Source organism: Coturnix japonica, chromosome 7, assembly GCF_001577835.2.
Source record: "Coturnix japonica isolate 7356 chromosome 7, Coturnix japonica 2.1, whole genome shotgun sequence".
NCBI classification, from domain to species: domain Eukaryota; kingdom Metazoa; phylum Chordata; class Aves; order Galliformes; family Phasianidae; genus Coturnix; species Coturnix japonica.
This window is the reverse complement of record NC_029522.1, coordinates 25,931,626-25,950,842: the sequence shown is the minus strand read 5'-3', so window position 1 is coordinate 25,950,842 and position 19,217 is coordinate 25,931,626. Positions and strand designations below refer to the sequence as shown.

At 37.0% G+C, this 19,217-nt stretch overlaps 1 long non-coding RNA gene across 1 annotated transcript in view; it reads left to right on the top strand.

Annotated features, from left to right (window-relative positions):
* The window catches only part of LOC107317017, a 74,074-nt gene extending 64,277 nt beyond the window's left edge, over positions 1–9,797 (top strand). Inside the window, exons 17-22 of the long non-coding RNA XR_004307992.1 lie at positions 1,608–1,652; positions 4,328–4,393; positions 5,280–5,425; positions 6,159–6,312; positions 7,603–7,715; positions 9,252–9,797. This is a non-coding gene — a long non-coding RNA (uncharacterized LOC107317017). The remainder of the gene's footprint in view (positions 1–1,607; positions 1,653–4,327; positions 4,394–5,279; positions 5,426–6,158; positions 6,313–7,602; positions 7,716–9,251) is intronic.
* Positions 9,798–19,217: the final 9,420 nt, after the last annotated feature.

The following is a 19,217-nucleotide window of genomic DNA, read 5'->3' as shown; positions in this document are numbered from 1 at the left end:
AAAATAAAAAGAAGAAAAACTGTGGAAAAACCAATATATCCTGTAGTTAAAACAAAATTTTATCATCAGACTGAAATGGAATAAAATACTTAGAAAATTCAAAAACTGGGAAAAAAAGAAAAAGGAAAAAAAAAGAAAAAAAAGATATATTTGAAACTAATGAAATAAAATATATTCTAACACTCAACGAAATTATATTGCAAAATCATTTGAAAGCTATTAGTGAAAATAGCTCTTGTTTAAATTATTTTGTGTGTGTGTGTGTGTGTGTGTATCCGTCCGTATACTCTGCTCTGGTTTGAGTTTTAGCCATAAACACAACAGCAGCTTTATAGCTTTTAGCAGCTAAAAATATATGGTGTGATGTTTTTTAACAAAAATTCAACCGATGTTTTCCAAATGGCTGTAGGGAGTTGTTATAATTTGTTAATAATTTGTCCAGTAATTTTAGTTTATAATAAGACCATCTCAAAAATATTTGTATTTGGTTTATTTGCTATTGGTTTGCCCTTAATAACACAGACCTGATAAAGTGAGAAGGAAACATATTTTACATATATCTTCCTTCTGAGGATATACCAAGCAGGAAGAGTCAAGGGTCATTTGTAAACTAGGCTAAATTTAAACTGCTGTTTTAATCTTTCTCTTCAGCTTCCTGCTCAGATTATGTTCAGCAGTTTGATTTGTATCTTGCACCAGTATAGTGTGAGAAATTAACATATACTTCCAAATGTGACTTAAAAAAAAAAAAAAAAAGACAATACATCTATACAATACAGCTATTGCTATGTAGTACATAAAGATAGGTAGAAAAAGGAACTTAATCGACATTTCTCAGAAGTCCAGGGTAATCTATATACTACTTCTGTAGTCTCTCATACATGCATACAGATACGCATATCACAGTTCTGAAACTAAATCTGGCACTCAGAGTCTGCCTCACAACTTAATGGGATGCTGTAAGAGAAACCATGGTAGGCTACCTGAATATTGTAAAAATGAGAAAAACTTGCATTTGCTGTCCCTATAATCACTCTGTCTTCTTTATTTATTTAATTAAAATAATAATATAAAACATTCACAACTCTCAGCTCTCATGTTGAAACTATAAATTTCAGCCCACATATCCGTTAAGAACATCATTAAGGCTGTGGAGGTTACACAGCAAGGGCTTGGATCTTATCCGATATGTAGCAGCCTTGCATTGCTGGATATCTTGTAAAAGCCACCCCTACATTTCTGCATCATACTGGAGGTCATTACCACATACATTCAGAAACGGTGTGTGTTCTTGTGTTTGAGAGCAGAATTAGTGCACCACGCGGATTAGCTTCCTGGGTTTTCCACATGCTGAAATTGAGCCATTTCTACTTGCGGAAAAAAGAAGCAAAACATCCAGCAATAATTGGTCCCCACAGAGATGCAGACTATCATATTCTCACATTCTTCTGAGATCTGTAAACTAAAAGCTCAGGTTTCTTGGAAGATGCATCTCTTAAGAAGACAGACAGCATCAGGTTGAGTTTTGCAGATCTTTGCTTAATGGACATTTGAAGGCTGTAAAAATTCTTTCCCCACTCCTCAATTCTGGTCTTGCTCTCTTTCAGGGAGATCTGCACCCCTGGGCGGGAGTCAGCATGAATTTTCTGCAGGTAAGTTAATTAGATATGAAATCTTCTATGTTACCTGCATGTGGTCTAATAATGTTATATGCAAACTCTGATAATTATGAGCTTGGAACACCTTACTTTCCCAGTTGCTATATGTTCTGTTGGTAATCACAATGACAGTGGTTCTTATATTATAAGAAGCTGGCATGCCATAAAATACATAACTCTTGCAGTCAATACTTTCAGTACCACACAATCCTGATTGGGTGGACTGGGACAGTAAGCTTCTAATTTGTTGGAGAAGTCCATGCTGTATGTCAAAGAAGTAAACACAAAGCTATAGAAGAAACACAAAAACAGGTCCTGTATGGTTATGGTCAGATAATGTCAGAAAGAGAAAGGCAGAAGAGTCTGAAGATGATACTTCACAAGTATTCTAGATCCTTACAGTTGGCTGTGAACTTATCCTTATAGGTGATTTAAATTCATCAGCTCCATAGCACAAAATTGTGTATGGGCAGACAGCACATGTCCCAGCTTAGGAGTTTAAGACTATTGCTTTAATTGTCAGATTTGAGATTGGCATTCAGAGCTAGAGGTGCCCCAATGAGGTCAAAGCTCATCTACCTAGTACCACCAGGTTATATCTATTTATAGGATTATTATTGTCTTATATGAGGTTTGGCTCACACATATGTTTATTTGGTGAGTTCCTCACATTTAACTCTTTGGAGATCTAAGGAGTCAAAACGTGCAGATAATGACTTTATATAGCAAGGATAAACTGGGAAATAATGGTCCCTAAATATTACAGTTTGTATCATGGAATGTCCAATAACACAATAATATTCACAACTGTTTATAGACAAGATAAAACAATGTAACAGTTCTTTAAGAATTGTGGATGTATAAGTCTCAGTTAAAAAAACAAAACAAAACTTAGAATATTGTGATTTTAAAAATCATAATGTTATAATGGTAGTATTTCCCATTAAATCCATACTGACACCAACACACATCTTTATGTAGTTTTGTTTGTTTGTTTTCCTGTGTTATCTGACACCTCTGGGATATAGTCAAATAAAGAATTAGTAAAACAAGTTGCCTTCCTGAGGAAGAAAATATTTGTTCTTCTTGTCTTGCAGCGTCTGGAGACTTCTGCTATTGTTTACTGTGTTCACTTTCCATAAGCTTTGTCAGCTCAGCTGTCTGATCTGTAGCTTCATCTTTAAATAGTTTTCTCTGAAAAGACACCAACCAGGTCTCCAAATGTTTTATGTCTGTGGCCTCATCAGATACTGCAACAAAAAGGAAGCTTATTCCAGTCTGCCTTGAAATTATCCAGAGTTGGCTTCACCCTTGTCAGTGGTTGACTCCCTGGAAGGAGACTTCAGGTTTAGGGTATGCTGGATATGTTTCATCAGTGAAAGAAATCAAGTTCTGTTTGTGTACAATGCATGTTCTTAAAGTCAGTGATTTCACTGACAAAAAAAGAAAAAAAAATTCAGCTTTTTTTTTTTTCTGTCAGAGTTGTAGTCACCTGGTTGAAAAATACATGGTAGCTGGAAGCATACAGTAAGTGGTAGGTGCACATACACTGGATAGCATTCCTACTGCGCATATTCACTCTGAAGGGTCATTCAAAATGCCTCTCTACATAAAAGACCCAATGTAAATAATGTCAACTGTCTATGAAAGTAGGAGATTTAGGTCACCAAGCAGCGTACATTGGTTAAATTGTATTATTCTTTCAAATACTTAACGTACATCTAAGCTATTCACTTGGTAGTGTGAAAGGAAGCAAGGATAAAAGAGGCTTGTTTTTACTTTGCTTGTCTATAAAATCTTCACGATGGAGAACCATCCACTGTTTTCTTTTTTTTAAAGAAAGCAAACAAATGGAGGCATGCAGTGCCATTGAAGATTATAAAAAATGTTTGGAAAGACTGCGCATGAGCTGGGTGAAGAGGGAGATCTGAAACTAACCGCAAATGATAAGATACTGAAATACATGCGAGCATCACTTGAGAACTGTGAAAGAAAGAGGCAAGGGTTTTTTTTATTGGGATGAAAATGTCACCGAGTGTCTCATTATTCTTAGATCCATTCTTATTGCAAGAAAGCAACAGACCTTAGTGAAAAACAGCAAGAAAACTCATTATTTAAAGTGTGTATAAAAGCAGAAAATGGAGTTAAATTTCAGGCTTTAAAAGCTCTCATTTCTCAGCTTTGATTGAAATCAGGCCAAAGTCTTGCTTGAGTATCTTGAAAATCTCCTGCATCTTTTCTCCACAGTGACCAGCAATTTTACCTGTGTAACTGGGCAGAGGAGGCTTTTGAAATTCAGACTATTACCAGCCGTTGCTGGAGAGGCTAATGGAGTACAAGAGACCTTCTCCTGTGTTTTGCATTCAGAAATCTTGCAGTTGGTCTTAGGGGAGCCCAGCGACTGTGGTGTTATCTCTGTTGCTCAGGGGAGCAGGTGCCCAGGGTGAGGCTGAGCCACTAATCAACCAGTCTTGCAGACCATGCAGACCGGGCTGGGTTTGCAGTAGATGAAAGCTTCCTTCGTTACCAACTGCTGCTTGGGATGTAGGGCAGCAGCTAGGAACCCATGTGGTACCTGTTGCACGACATAATTGCTTAACAGATTAGAAATCTTATGATCAAGTGTATTTCTCCATGGGAAGATGTTATTACTCTTCTTTGTTTTACAGAAAAGTGTTAAGATCTCAGCTGTAGGTAAATATTTCTACAGCATTTTCAACACAATCCTTTTATACGTAAGTGTTTCTGTCTTTGAATTTTCTTAAACACATGCTTTTAAGGAAGGAAACGTGCAACAACAGGCGCATTGAACATAATTCTGCCAATTACAAAAATAAGAGTGCTGCTGTTGACTGTGAGCATAGAGCAGTGAGCTAAGGTAGAGAACAACAATATTTGACATAGCTGGTCACAGCTGACATTTCTGTTCCTGATCCAGTGAATCATCTAAATCCTGTAAGATCATTCATCATGGAAATAGTCTGAGACAGAGAAATGAACTGAGCTCTCTTACAGAATCTATTCTTGACCCAACCGGCGATGTTAAGAAAGGGCTCTGATAGCTACATATATTCTGTTCACTCATAAATAATAGGGAGGCATCGTTTACTGGTTGTAGTCCTTGTGGTTACAGTGGGACTGTCACTGTTTTATTAGTTACTTTTGCACTTTCTGATGTTCCTGTAAAACAACATTCTGTTTCAGAAGATGTGCCTGTCAAGGAAGCAGGAGAGGGTGGATGGCATGATGAGTGCTTTCCAACACTTTGTTTATGTCTCTGCAGGGTGGAAGTATTTTGTTAACTCTGTGCTCACAATGTGGATCAGTCACTTCTGCCAACATAAATATTTTCAAATATTTCACTGAGAATTGCTGCAAAGCTACAGGAGATTTTCTGCCTATATGACTGAGATTGTGTCTCCTTTGATTTTGACTTGATTTAATTTTGTAGAAGAGGCAAACACAAGATGAGTAATAGTGCAGTCCTCCAACTTGCATTATTGATACTTCCAAAGTGTCCAGTTCAAATGGGGGCAGAATGTTAACAGAACTGAGAGTATCAGTCTAGTGGCTGAAGGACAAAAATAATCTGCCTTTTTGATCTTTTCTGGTCAACAAAAGCATGCTTTGCTTGCTCCAGAAGTCTTTCATGTGAGAGAAAATGGACAGAGATGAAAACCCACATCTGATCTGATGCTTTGGCAAGCTGTGTTTTCTTACACCCACAGGAGATGAAGAGTTCTGGCCCTTCAGAATAATGGACAAAGGTAAAAGAGAATTCCCTTCTGTCATGTAGAAAGTCACTGATAAAGTTTATTCTGTGTGTAAAACATACTATGGATGCAGAGTTATCATCCGTAAGTATCTACTTTCTACTGTAATGAAATGGTCAGAAAATTGGAGGCTCCAGGCATAAGCCAAGACCCTCAGTTCTCTACATGGATCACAGTGTGAGCTTTAGAAAAAATATTTATTACACATGTCATCGCTTTCCTAGCAGATTTTGTTTGGAAAAGCTGGATCAGACAAGGCTGGAAGCCTGACAGATTGCTCTGACCACTGACTTGGAGTATACACAGCTAAGACTGCACCAGTAATTCAAAATTGTTTTTCAAATAAATTTAGTTTTTTTATTTCCTGCCTATAAAATACCTGCAAAAAGAAAGTCATTAGTTCTATTAGTTCACTAATTGCTCTAGCTTACTCTTTTTTAAATTATTTTTCTATTACCACAGGATGGAAAAATTAGAAATAATCTACTGATCATTATTCCTGATTGTATGAGTATTGCTGTCATAGTGAATGTAAGAAGAGGTAGGGGAATCTATGCGTTTTTGATACTCTCAGGCACTGGGAAGAGTTTAGCAACAAGGAACACTGAATGAGGATTAGTGAATTTTAGAAGAATAATCTTATGAACTACCTTTTTTTTTTTTTTTTAATGTCTTAAAAGGAGGAATATTTTTTGATTGCAGTACCTTTATTTCTCTTATTTTTTAGAACTTGCATTAGCATTCTTTCATTGTCCATGTGTCACTCAGATGACCAAGGCAAAACCGCACAGACCCTGGATCCTGGGCAGGACAGGATCATGGTATGAAGAGTAAGAGAAAGTTTCACAGGATAAGTGATGGCCAAGTGAAGTTTCTCTTTTGTGAGTTTTACCTTTTTCATCCTATTTGACATTTCTGAAATGGAGCTGTATTACAGATTAGTAGCCCATGGCAGTAGGCTGGAGAGATGAGATTTTAGTGCGATATGGTACACAGGCAGTGAAGGGTGGGGGGGAGGGGAGGAGGGGGCGGGGAGAAAAGAAAATGTGTGAAAAATTGAAATGACAAGGTCATGTTAATAGCTTGGTTGTGGGAGCTGTCAAGCTAGTTTGTAGCATTATGATTAGAGATGGGCCAACTCTCATGAATGAGAGATCAGCTTGTCTGAACCTTCATCCAGTTCTCTGAGCAATCCCAAGCAAAGCCTAAGATAAGGTTAAGACAAATCTAGCACAACCAGTTTTGGTTTCCCAGCCCTAATGTACTAAGAATGGAAAGCTAGAATCTGGAACAATGTTAAGGATATACATCCGGTTTAAAATCACTTAATTTGGCAAATCTTTTTGAGAAGAAGTTTTACACCTTTCTAGTCCTCCATCCTTAACGAAGAGCTTCATATCCCCTCTGACAACCATCCTAGTAGCAGAATGAAACCAAGCCTGCAAAGCTCTTGAATTTCAGCTGAGATTTTTTTATTTTTTTATTTTTTTTTAAATTACAAAGCCTTCAGTTGAGATGCCAAGCTTTGGTCTAAGGGTACCCAAGAGAGAGGAGTCTGAAACGATGACTTGCAGTTGGAACTGTACTGAATATAGCAGACAATCTATCTGCAAGTCATTTCTCTTCAGCTTTATCCTGTGGGAAGTAGCTTTGCATTCAGATTCAGACTACAAGCAATTCTAGGAAAGCTGAATTTCTGCAATGGCCATGCTTGTTCTGTGGTGTGTCACGCTCCCTGCAGTGAGGGCTAAGTTCTTCCTATTTTGTGCAGTTTCTGTCTAATGCAGACAAAATTCCTCCTTCTTACAAGGATTCTTGGAGAAAGCAAAGCCAGAGAGCAAGGGCAAGTGGAGACAAGATGTAGTTTACCTTGGACTCCCTGTTTTGAAATACTTGCCAAGCTCATTGAGGTAATAGTTTTGATTTGGTAGTGTAACAAAATCCATATACAGACTATTTCTCGAAAGTGCAGTCAGCATTGTAGGGTTCCTATCCCTCCTTTTGTGTTAATAATGTCACTGCTCAGCTCTTAGTTAAAGGTATTTGTGATGATACAGTGAGGCAGAAATATACAGGATACCGGTGTGTTTTGAAGTGGCAGCTCTTGAGTCACTAAAATAATGACCTCTATCTGTATGGGAAACATTTTTCTTGACCGTTTCCATTCTCAGTGTGCTTTACAGACCTGACAGCTGCATCTCTTTGAACTGTGGCAATGAAGAGCAGAGCAGTTCCTCCAGCTGAGGCTACAGGGACTCTGCTATGCGGGACTTGAAGAGTGAGGGTGAGAAGCTCTACTTGTTCTCTGCATCAAGATAAATAGTTGCCTGCTAATTTATTCTCATAGACATAGACAGCCTTTTTTTTTTCTTTTTTTTTTTCTTTAGGAATATGTTGCAGTGGAATCAGGTAAATAGTCTATTGAAGAATTTTTTACTCCTGTGTACTATCTCACAAGTAAATAAAACTAACCTACTACTTGATGAAATCTCCTTTATACAGGATAAAGACAGCAGTTGGGATAAACAAAACAAAAACAAAGAAAAAGGCTTTCTTCTTCACATGTAGATTTTGCATAATGAAAATAAAACCTGAATTTAACCTTGCCTGTGATTTCAAAACATTTAGTTTATTATTTATCTTTATTATTTTCTTGGACTTGCACAGTCTAGACAAGTCTCCACGATTTAAAATTCACAATTTCTTCACTGATTCTCAGTCATCTCTGCAGAACAGATGATGTCTTTTTAACTTAAAAAGTCAACCCAAAGCTTCAGAGCTCTGTCCATGCATCAATACTGGCAGACTGTGCTCAGTGTTCTTAATGTTTTTGTTGTGGTTTTTTTTTTGTTTGTTCATTTTGTTTTTCATATTTTTAGTTATCATGGTATAATTAGTTATTAAAATACTTTGCATGGAAAAATAACAGCCATTATATAGCTGCACATCTAGTACATGGCTACTGCTTTCTTCTTTCAGAAGTTTAAAGAATTCAAATGACTTTGATGTTAGTAAAGCTTGTGTCATAATCATCAAATTGAGCTCATGCCAGATAAGCCAGATGGAACTTTCAACCAAGAATTTGTATTGGTTTTTAATAATGATGACTTATTTGTCATCCATGAAACTTATTTATAATAGGACAAGGTAAGAAAACAGATTTGTTCTGAAAGAATATAAAAAGAGACCTATAAGGAGTTTGTGTTATTATTTGACTACACAGTATAAGTAGATGACTTGGAAAGAGTAAGTACAAGACTTGTCTCCAGCTGAGAGCTGCTTGATGCTTTGTACCAGAGCTCAAGTGGGACAGGGACTGAATGGTTAGTTCACTCCTGTGTACTGTGAAAAATTTCAGAGCATTTTCTATTTATCTGTAACATATTACTTATTTAATTAATTATGCTTTATTGCGTTCTTGACACACTAGCATCGTTCTCTTCTCTCTTACTTTATAAGAATACGTAGGGAAGCGTTGACTTTCTTAGACAATTTGTTTTTACGTATTTGTATACACTATATAACATCCTTCCTCTGGGGAAAAGGAAAAAAAAAAAATTAAAAGGGAATGTGATAAATAATCACTTTTAGCATACAAATGTATTAGGATCACTGTACAGAAAGAAAAAAAATATTTATTTATTTATTTATTTATTGTGAAGGCCATTTAGCTTCCAGTGTAATTTTCTCTTCCCTTTTCTTCTTATTTCTCTTAAGAAATAAAACAAACAAACATGTTTTTATGGTCTAGGACGTATGCTTTGTTATTGAGACAGACAAAAATTCTGTATGCTAAATATTCTTTCTCTTTCTTACACAGAACTAAGAATGCTATACCTTCCTTCCTGCCATCTGTACGGCTCTAATACTGGAGACCTTCTGAAGAATGTGCTTGAGACTACAGATGCAGGCTGGGGCCAGCTTCCTTTGCCCTTCAGAGTATGAAAAATTGGGGAAAAAGAAACTAGGCCTTTTTCATTTAATCATAATTTATATATTTAATTTTGATATAATAATGGCAACTTTTCAACAAGTTATGACTTCTGTCTTACAATATAAACTGATCATAAAATTGCAACAAACAAAATCCATTGTAACAGTAGGATTTCATACTTAATTTTATTTATGATATTAATATAATTATGCGATTTTATAACAAATCTCACTAACAGATGAAAGACTGTTTAAGACTATAGTATGAAAAGTCCTACATTCATTCCAGACTCTGTGTGAGAGGGTTAATGTCTTAGCACAGTGGAATCACCTCTGGATTAATCTAGAGGACTCAGATCTGTCCTACTCAACTCTCCAAAACCAGCATGATAATCAGCAAGTCTCTACAAGGAGCTGAAGAGTTAAACAATCACAATGACTTGACCATCAACTTGACCTTTAAGATCCCCTCAGAAGAGGTTTGATCCACACTGATTTACTTTATCTCTCAGACTGTAAGATCTGTACTAAAACCTGATTGACCAGAAGTCATTTTTTGATGCCTTATGTTATGGCCCAGTGTGAAAACAGTGAGTGAAAGTCACACCTTACTAAAATCCAAGGGAGGACTGCATTCAGTGGAACAAGAATTTCACCAAGCAAACCCCATTGACAGCATTTGAGTCCCACCTATGTCTGAAGATATCTGAATAAATACTTTTGTGGGCCCCAGTGTATGACTATGTAAAACTTACCTTGCAAGGTAGGGTGTAGTGTGATGTCTTCATGACACTAATGTGCACTTAAAAATAGTAGTTTTTATTAAAAAATGTGCAATAATGACATAAATTATTTACTGCAAAATGCTGTGGTGCATGACACGATAATTATATTGTTCTGTCATTCCACTGATAATCACAGAATCACAGAATGACCCGGGTTGAAAGGGACCTCAAGGATCATGTAGTTCCAACCCCCCTGCCTAGCAGGGCCACCAAACCTACACATTTACTAGATCAGGTTGCCCAGGGCCCCATCCAACCTGGCCTTGAACACCTCCAAGGACAGGGCACCTACAACCTCCCTGGGCAGCCTGTGCCAGGGCCTAACCACTCTACTAGGAAAGAACTTCCCCCTAACATCCAACCTAAATCTTCCCTCCTTCAACTTGGATCCATTTTCTCTAGTCCTGCTATTGTCAGCTCTTTCAAAGAGTTTACTTCCCTCCTGGGTGTAGGTTCCCTTCAGGTATTGAAAGGCTGCAATGAGGTCACCCCTCAGCCTTCTCCAGGCTGAACAAACCCAACTCCCTCAGCCTGTCATCATAGGGGAGATGCTCCAGCCCCCTGATCATCTTTGTGGCCCTCCTCTGGACCTTTTCCAAAATCTCTATGTCTTTCTTGTACTGAGGGCTCCACACCTGGACACAGTACTCCAGATGTGGCTTCACAAGAGCCAAGTAGAGAGGGAATAATGAAAGCCTTTACTTATTTGTAAGTTATTTTTTACTGAACATTAGGAATACAACATATTGGAAAAATAAAACACTAAGAACAGCATTAGGTATTTGTGTTACTGTCACAGATGCAAATAATATAGGCATCGATGTTATTCACTGAAGCCTATGCTCAGATTTCCCTAACCACTACTGAGTAACTTTTACTTAGGTTCATCCCTCACAGTTCCTTCACAGGGCAATTTCATAACAAAAACAAGTTATTTTATGGGGGGAGATGAATCAGCTGCTTTTGCATCTGCTCCTTTTTTCTCTTTAAGGATGGTTTTCTACCTATCTATTGATCCAAATAGGTCTGATTCTTTCTGTATTGTACTGATGGAGGTGAAGCATAGATATGCAGCTGCCACATTATAAATTTTCTATATAGAAGATGATTAGAAATAAATATCCTAAATAGAACAACTACAACTACAGAAATTGAATACTCCAGAAATTGAAGGTGAGGTAAGACAGAGTACCTGAAGGTACAAGGAAGGAAAGCCAGAGACTAATATCCCATACAATTAAACTTATCAAAGTTCTTTGCATACCTTTCCTTTCCAAAAGGAGTGGTTTGTGTGACAAACAATCTCGTCTTTGGTTTTATACTTATATGATGCTCCAAGTATGGCATACATTGGTATATGCTCATCCATTATACAAAACAGTTCCCTTTATTGTGATATTTAAAGCCACAGGGGTTTCATCACATTTGACTTATTCTTATCCAGAAATAACAGAAAGACTGAATGACCTCTTCTGCTGGTAGAAAGAGGACAGCTCAAATTTTAAATGGTCAGGTTGAAATTCTACTGAAAAACTTGCAATTGGTCTTAGAAACAAAAAAGTCAAATATTGTAATTTATGCATTATAACCATATATAAGATGAATGTAATTTATTACCATACATTTTATTTATATACATAATACTATATATATAAAACACATAAGAACTAATTTCTATGCATTTTATGTTCTGTGCATTATAAATAATACCTACAAATAAATATATGTTATATATTAAATAATACATTGTGTGTAGATGGTTACATGTAGTAATGTATATAAATATAGTATATTCATGCAGTTCCTAAAAAATTATTTGTTATAGTAATGAATAATTTTATTATAGTTTTATGTATATTTATTATATATTTATTTATAATATTTACTATGATTTAATATACTATATATTTATAGTATATAGTAACAATACAGAATTTCTGCCATGGAGATATATCTTGTTAGCATGAGTATGTGCTGTAGGCACCAGTTTGCCATCAAGGCTACCATCACAGGAACAAAATGGTATAGAAATTCACTGATATTTTACCTTACAGAAGGAAGCAGTTGACTGCAAACCATATTTCAAGGTCTAGTTGCCAATGTATGCAATTAAACAGAATTTGGTGAATGAGGAAGAGGAGGGGTATTGCTGGCAACTCCCAGTAATAATATGACTGTCAGTTATCTGTTGTTAGAGATCTAGTGACGTTAAACCAAGCTGTAATATATGTGTAATTCTTCTAACGTAGCTACTGATGTAGCACCAGGTTTTTGGTTTTGTGGTTTTTTGTTTTGTTTTTTTTTTCCCCCTGGTGCATGTGACTGCTTTTGACCATGACAGGTTTTCATAAATCTGGTGTCATTATAAAGCACATGAATTGTGTCACCACTGCTACAACAAGAGAAATCCATCATGGATCAAAGTGCCAGGGAAAGTCCTATTCACTATATAAGCCCCACTTAAGCTTCCAAATACAGCTGGAGTGGAATTTAAGTGGGCCATAGGCCACGTTTGGTTCCTATACACAAGCATGAATTTTACGCTGTAAAAACAAACTGAAATATAAAGCATTTTTCTAATGTAATGCAGAACTATGTGTAGTTACAAGGACATCCAGGGCTAGATATCTTTGCCAGTATATTACCTTGAATACCATGTTATTTTTTCCAGAATGCAAAACAAAACAATAAAACAGTCCAATATTATTTTAATACTTTTAACATTGGACCTTTAGACTACATAGTATATTATACTTATCTAAACAGAGCTGTCTATATCCTGCTCAGATCACAAGCTCTGCTAACAAAGATCATGCCTATCTCCTCATTTATGCATTACCTAGAGTGCTACAAACAACCCAAGAATTTCTCTGTTGACTCACAGTAACCTGAAAAAAAAAAAAAAAATTACAATTATTTATGAGTGCAAAAATATAAGTTATTACATATATTTTTGATTACAGAAAGCAATTGTGTTTCTTCACCATAATGCTCTTTGACTTAAGAAGCCACTTCAGATCATACTGCATCCTTTTTTCACCACCATATTTAAATGCAATGTTAACTGCTGCTTATAAGGTGCATATTATATAGTAGATAATATTGTTGAACTCTTTAAAGAATAATTACAGACCAAGCAACACGATGCTTGACTATCAATAAAAAGTCCAGGGAGACATTTACATCACACCATTCTTTGTGATGAGTAAAACATTTTTATGATTGATTTCAGCATAGATCTCGTCATCTGCCTCCTTGCCTAAATCTTAGTGTTTACTCAGCATTGCAGGCTATCATACTCATTTGTTTCAAAGCACCTAAGAATGAAACTACATACCACTAGAGACCAAAAATCCCCACTGAGCTGCTTTGAATCAGATACCTGATGTTAAAAATCCTTTTTTGTTCTACAGCTACTAATTTCTCTCTATTTCAATAAAACTGTGGAAAATAAAATACTCTCTTCATCAAGGCACATGTACCTAATTCAATGTAATATTTCATTTCAAATTGTCTCATTTTATTCTCTCTGATTCTGTTAAAAAAAAAAAAAATCACTACAGTGGGAGAAAGTCAAACTAGAGATTATATTAGGCTGAGGCAAATGGTATTCACCTTTTATAGTCCCTATGTTTTATAATGAAGATACTTCATTGAAACAATGATGCATACTTCAACAGTTCCCTGGAGAGCAGTGAATCCTGTTTGGAGAGATTCATGAATATGTGCATTAGCACAATCCAACTGGAACTTGCCCTTAAAAATGAACCACAAGAGAAGCCGATCTGTTCCCGCTTATGTATATAATCAGAAGTTTATCATATTATCTCCCCCTCCAGCGGGAAAAGCAAATGCATACTCTTCTACCACTTTCAGATGAGAAATGCCAAAAGAAACAACATTTTCCCCTCCCTACACTTTCAGTGACATTTATTGTATGGATCCATAAAGACCTTTCAGAACAAGAGGAGAAGAATATATGATGAGTTGCTGTAAATGAGGGTTTATTTTGCATACAATTAGTCATAGCATAACCCTTTTTTTTTTCCTTAAAAAAAAATAAAAAATACATCTGCATTAATTTAGTCAAGGCCATCAATAAACCTGAAGTGAGTTCAAAGACTGCTTTAGATGGCAGCGAGATGAGACAAACATTTCACAGAGTCAAGGCTTGCAAAGATATACATGAAGCTCTGTGTCCTGAAGATGAATGAGGAACACTTGGCAGTTCTTGAAGCAGTAGTTTATTTAAAGTACAAAGAATTCAGTGAAAAATACTTCTGGCCAGCAGTTGGTGCCCGGCTTTCAAGAAAAATGGCAGACCACCACTAAGCTAGTGACAATGATAAAGAATAGCCACATAGATTTGCAGATTTATCTTTAGGTTTGTAGCAACCTCAGCTCTATGAAAAAGAGTATAGCAGAGAGACTTCTTACCATCTTTTAAAACGAGCTAAAAAGAGCTATGCCATACGATGGTGCTAATTATTAAGTGATCCTCACATATACTGGACAGTAGCAATAAGCTTTATCACCTCAAATGAGCCATCGATGATCTGAGCTAGGAAGATTAAACAGCGCAACAAAATGAGAAACAAAGTACTAAATTATAGATTGCCTTCTGGCAAAAATTTGCCACAGCCTTATTACCACCTCTTCTGCACCTCCTTGAATCTGTAACATTCAGATCTGTTTATATTGATAGCTGGCAGTGCTAAATGCAAAGTACAGTTCATTTAAAAATGTCTTCCAATTTATTCTGGCAAAGAAAGGTCCTGATGCTACTGACTGGCATGTTTAATTTAAGCTGTCAAATAATCATTACTAAGACATCTGTGAAAATGAATTTGGAGAAACTCTTACAAGACCTAACTTCCTATCACCAAAAGTCACGGATTTTATAGGGTTTGTTTTGTTGTTTTTTTCCAAGTACATATTAGGAGTCCAGCCTTGTTCCTTGCAGCCCAGAGATCCTGCATACAGCTTTCCAGATGTCTACAATCTTCTGTGTGCTGAAAGCAAAGCATCACTGCAACTCTAAACAGTAGTTTTTTTCTCTTTGAAGGGAGAAACATTATGCCTTCTAAATAAGATATATAGAAGAGGCATAATTATACCCTCTAAAGAGGATGTAATCTCATAATTGTGCAGTAGAGCTGTCCTCAGATTGCACCACACACTGTACTTGCGCGCCTGATAGATTAACACTAGGCTCAACTTCCAGTCTGAGGGTATTATTTTTACTTAAGAGCTGGTTGAATATTTCTGAACATATGTGCGTACACATACATGGTTTTTTGTGTATAAGATGTATTACTTACCAATGCAGAAACACATCTTTGGTTTGTTTTCATACATACACACATACATACACAGCAACCAAGCACTTGAAATGCTTGCTTGAGTCTTTTTTTCCCCACAGCTAATAATGGCTCTTCACTGTAAAAAAGAAAAACACTTTTTTTAAGCTAGGGGCGGGGAGAAAGGCTAGCAGGTTTATTTTGCTTAACTTGCTGTGGTGTGTAACATTCAGCTACAGCACTGCAGCTATTACCATATGTCATCAAATAACCAGCATAAGCAGATGTGCTGCTCCTTCTCATTGACCCCATACAGAAGTTTAGAGAACAGGAGCAGGGAGCTATGCCTATTCCTAGCCCCACATAGGCATGCACATGGCTAAACACAGTACAAAAAGTGCTCAAAAGAAAAGAAATATTATGACACGCTGAGTAATTTACCATTCTTAGCACTGTTTTGGCTGTGTATGACATTAGAGAGATATAACTGCATGTAAAATGGCAAAAGCCAGAAAATTCTGATGTCTCCATAGACACAAGGAGAAAATGCATCAGCCACACGTATGTATTTCTATCCATAAAAACTTCATCCTTGCTATCTGGTGAGTTTTTGAACTTGTTCAAAAAGCAGTTTCCACCAGTGGAACCGTGATGTTGGTGAAGACAAAGCTTGTGCATCACAGCAGGGGTCTGGGGGGGGGTTGAGGGGGGGGGCGACAAAGGTCAAAGGGTAAATTCCAATTGCTGAGACATGTTTTTATGAGTTGAATCTTAACCATGTGATAAGCAGCATTCAGACTCTAAGCAAAAGGCAGGAAGAAATAAGCACTGGGGAGAATGTTTGTGAACCACTGTACAAATTGGACAAAACTTGAGCTCTTCCTTTCCACTGGTTGTTTACTCCTGTTCTAGTGCTCAAACGAAAGACCCTTATATAATTAACATTTTTCCTCAGCTTTTGAAAGTGGAGCTGAAAATAAGCACTTGGTTTCTGCTGCATTTGTGGTAATTACTTCTGCTTCATACAGTGCCTTTCATTCACAGTGTACAAAAGAGAGAAGAAAGCTGCTGATACCTCTTGGTAGAAACAACATGCTAGAAGGAAGGGGCAGCCATTACACCAGATACTAAAAGCTCTGTGGGCAGGAACTGCAGACACCTGTGTAAACGTGCAACAGCAGCAGCTTTCACAACAGCACACGTAGCAGACTTTGCACCAGATTATGCCTGTCTCACCAAAACAGGTCAGAGGGCAACCAGGACTTTCATCTTCCTGATATACTCTTCTCCTGCTGATGAGAATCTTTCTCCTTTTGATAGCTACATCAGTAGGAGAGCACAAATCCTGCATCCAAGGTACATGGTATCTGTAATATCCACTTATGGGATAGATAAGTTAATTATTAGCCACGTTGTGGCTCGAGTGATGAAGTTCTGTTCACCATTATCTCCACAGAAGCAGCCTATGTGGGCCACAAAAATGATCCAAGAAATAGAACACCTCTTCTACAAGGACTGGCTGGGAGTGCTGGGTCTGTTCAGCCTGGAGAAGAGAAAGCTCTGGGGAGACTCAACAGTAGCCTTTCAGCATATAAGGAGAGGATGGGAAAGCTGTTAGAAGGGGCCAGACTCTTTAGCAGGGCGTGTTCTGATCAGACAAGGAGAAATGGTTTTAAACTAAAAGAGGGGAGACTATTTGGATCAGATAGAGGGAAGAAGTGTTTTAGAAAAGAGTGGTAAGGAACTGGCACAGGTTGCCCAGAGATGTGGTGGAAGCATCATTCCTGGAGACGTTTTTGAATGTCTGGCTGGAAGGGACTCTCAAGCAACCTGCTTGAGCTGTAGGTGACCCTGCTCAATGCAAGGAGTTAAAAGTGACATTTAAAGGTCATCTAGACCAACTGAATTCTACTGGTAGGGAGGCCCAAGGATGAGCAAGATGGGATTTTGGAAGGCAGGGTCATCATTGCTGCTGAAACTTGCTGAAGATGCTTCACTGAAAGAATTTATTATAATGAACAGGAAAGGTTAGCTGGTAGCATGGCTGTATGACTGGCCTTGCTAAATTAAGTTTTCTGTTGTTGCAACTGCTTGGTGTGACTCAGAGAACGTTCCACAGTTTATGCATGCAAAAATAATTAATCTTTTGCTTTTGTAGAAGTTGGGAAGTACCACAAGTGATACCACAAATTAGGCCAAACAAAAAGAATGAGCTACTAAAACATTGTTACTATATATGAAAGAAGGTTTAGAAAAGAAGGTCTTCTTTTCCTGTTCTCAAAAGCACTGCAAACGCTGACAGTAATTTAATCTAACCAGAACCCACCCACACAGCTTGACTCCTGTGTTTTGACAGACAATTCACCAGTTCCTCGGTTGCTCTAAATCAGCAGAGTTTCATTTCAGTCACTGGAGCTACACCAGTTTATTCCACTTATGGACCTGATCCAAAACCTACAAATAGATACAGGAGGAGAAAAGCTCTGTCTATTTTGTCCTGTTGAACAGCACCTGCTCGCTATGTTTTCTCATACTTAGCAAATTATCGTTAAAAATACCAGATTCCGTAAGTAGCAAAAAATACTACACATAAACCTGGTACATGCTCTTCATGAGTAAATGCCACTGACTTTAAAGGACAGTTCACGTGAGGTTAAGTTGATAAGAGTTATCACTGAAGTTTATACAGGTGTGAAGTACAGTCTACCTCACATCAGTAATATTTATAAATGGCAGTAATTGAAATGTATCATTTGACTCTGAATAGAGCGGTAACATCCATGCTCAAATTTCTATCAGAGATCCAGATCTTTCTATGTCCTTCAGGGTTAATAAGTGTTCTTAGCAGCCTGAAGAACCAGTTCCTCTATAAGCCACTATGGAAGTGTCATGCTTGTCCTAGAAGAATCAAAATGTAGTAATGGGGCACATTTTTCCACTTCTTAGGTTTTCATTGCAGTATCTTTCTTCTGTACTGCTTGTATAATTGAGTTTCCCTATTTTGGAATGGGTTCACTTGACCCCAGAATAACCAAAAATATTACTAAAATTTTTTTCACCATTTTCTAAGGAAAAATGATTTCCTTTACTCCTAGTGTCAGCAAAAATAATAAATTAATGTTGCTTTGCTGATAGCACACTGGGCAAAATACATAAACCTAAACAGACTATTTGCAATGCTAAAAGCTGACTCTAACCATTTTTATTTTAAACAGAAATATTAAATAATCTACAGTAATCTATTAAATAATCTACAAAGTCAAAAATAATTAAAATCTCCTTATTTTAAACCTGAGAATATTTAACAGCACTAAGGTTTTCACATAGCTGAACAAAAGCTTTCTGAGTGAAGTTTTAGAAGGAATTTCTTTGTTTTGTCCATATTCTAAGTGCCCTCTACTGCCAAAGGAACTGTACTACATAGAAAGAGCACTCAGCTGCAAACAGAAAGTAGAAAACCAGGGACTGGTAGAAAGGAAATGCTGGTATTGCTTTTCAGGATTCATGTGGCTGGACTGGAAAGCTACTGACAATAGGATTATTATTATTATTTAATAATAAGAAAAGCAAATCCAGTTGGTGAATAGAAATAAGCAATCCCTTATTTCTACTAGCAATGTGTTTCTTTTTTTCTTCTGCAGCTTGCCATTCTCTCTAGGCTTCCCTACATATCTGTAATGCTCTTTCTGCTCAGGTTGTGACCCTACCCAACATGTACGCAAGTTTTACACTTGCACTGTAAAGATAGGTAGAAGGCAGCCACTCACA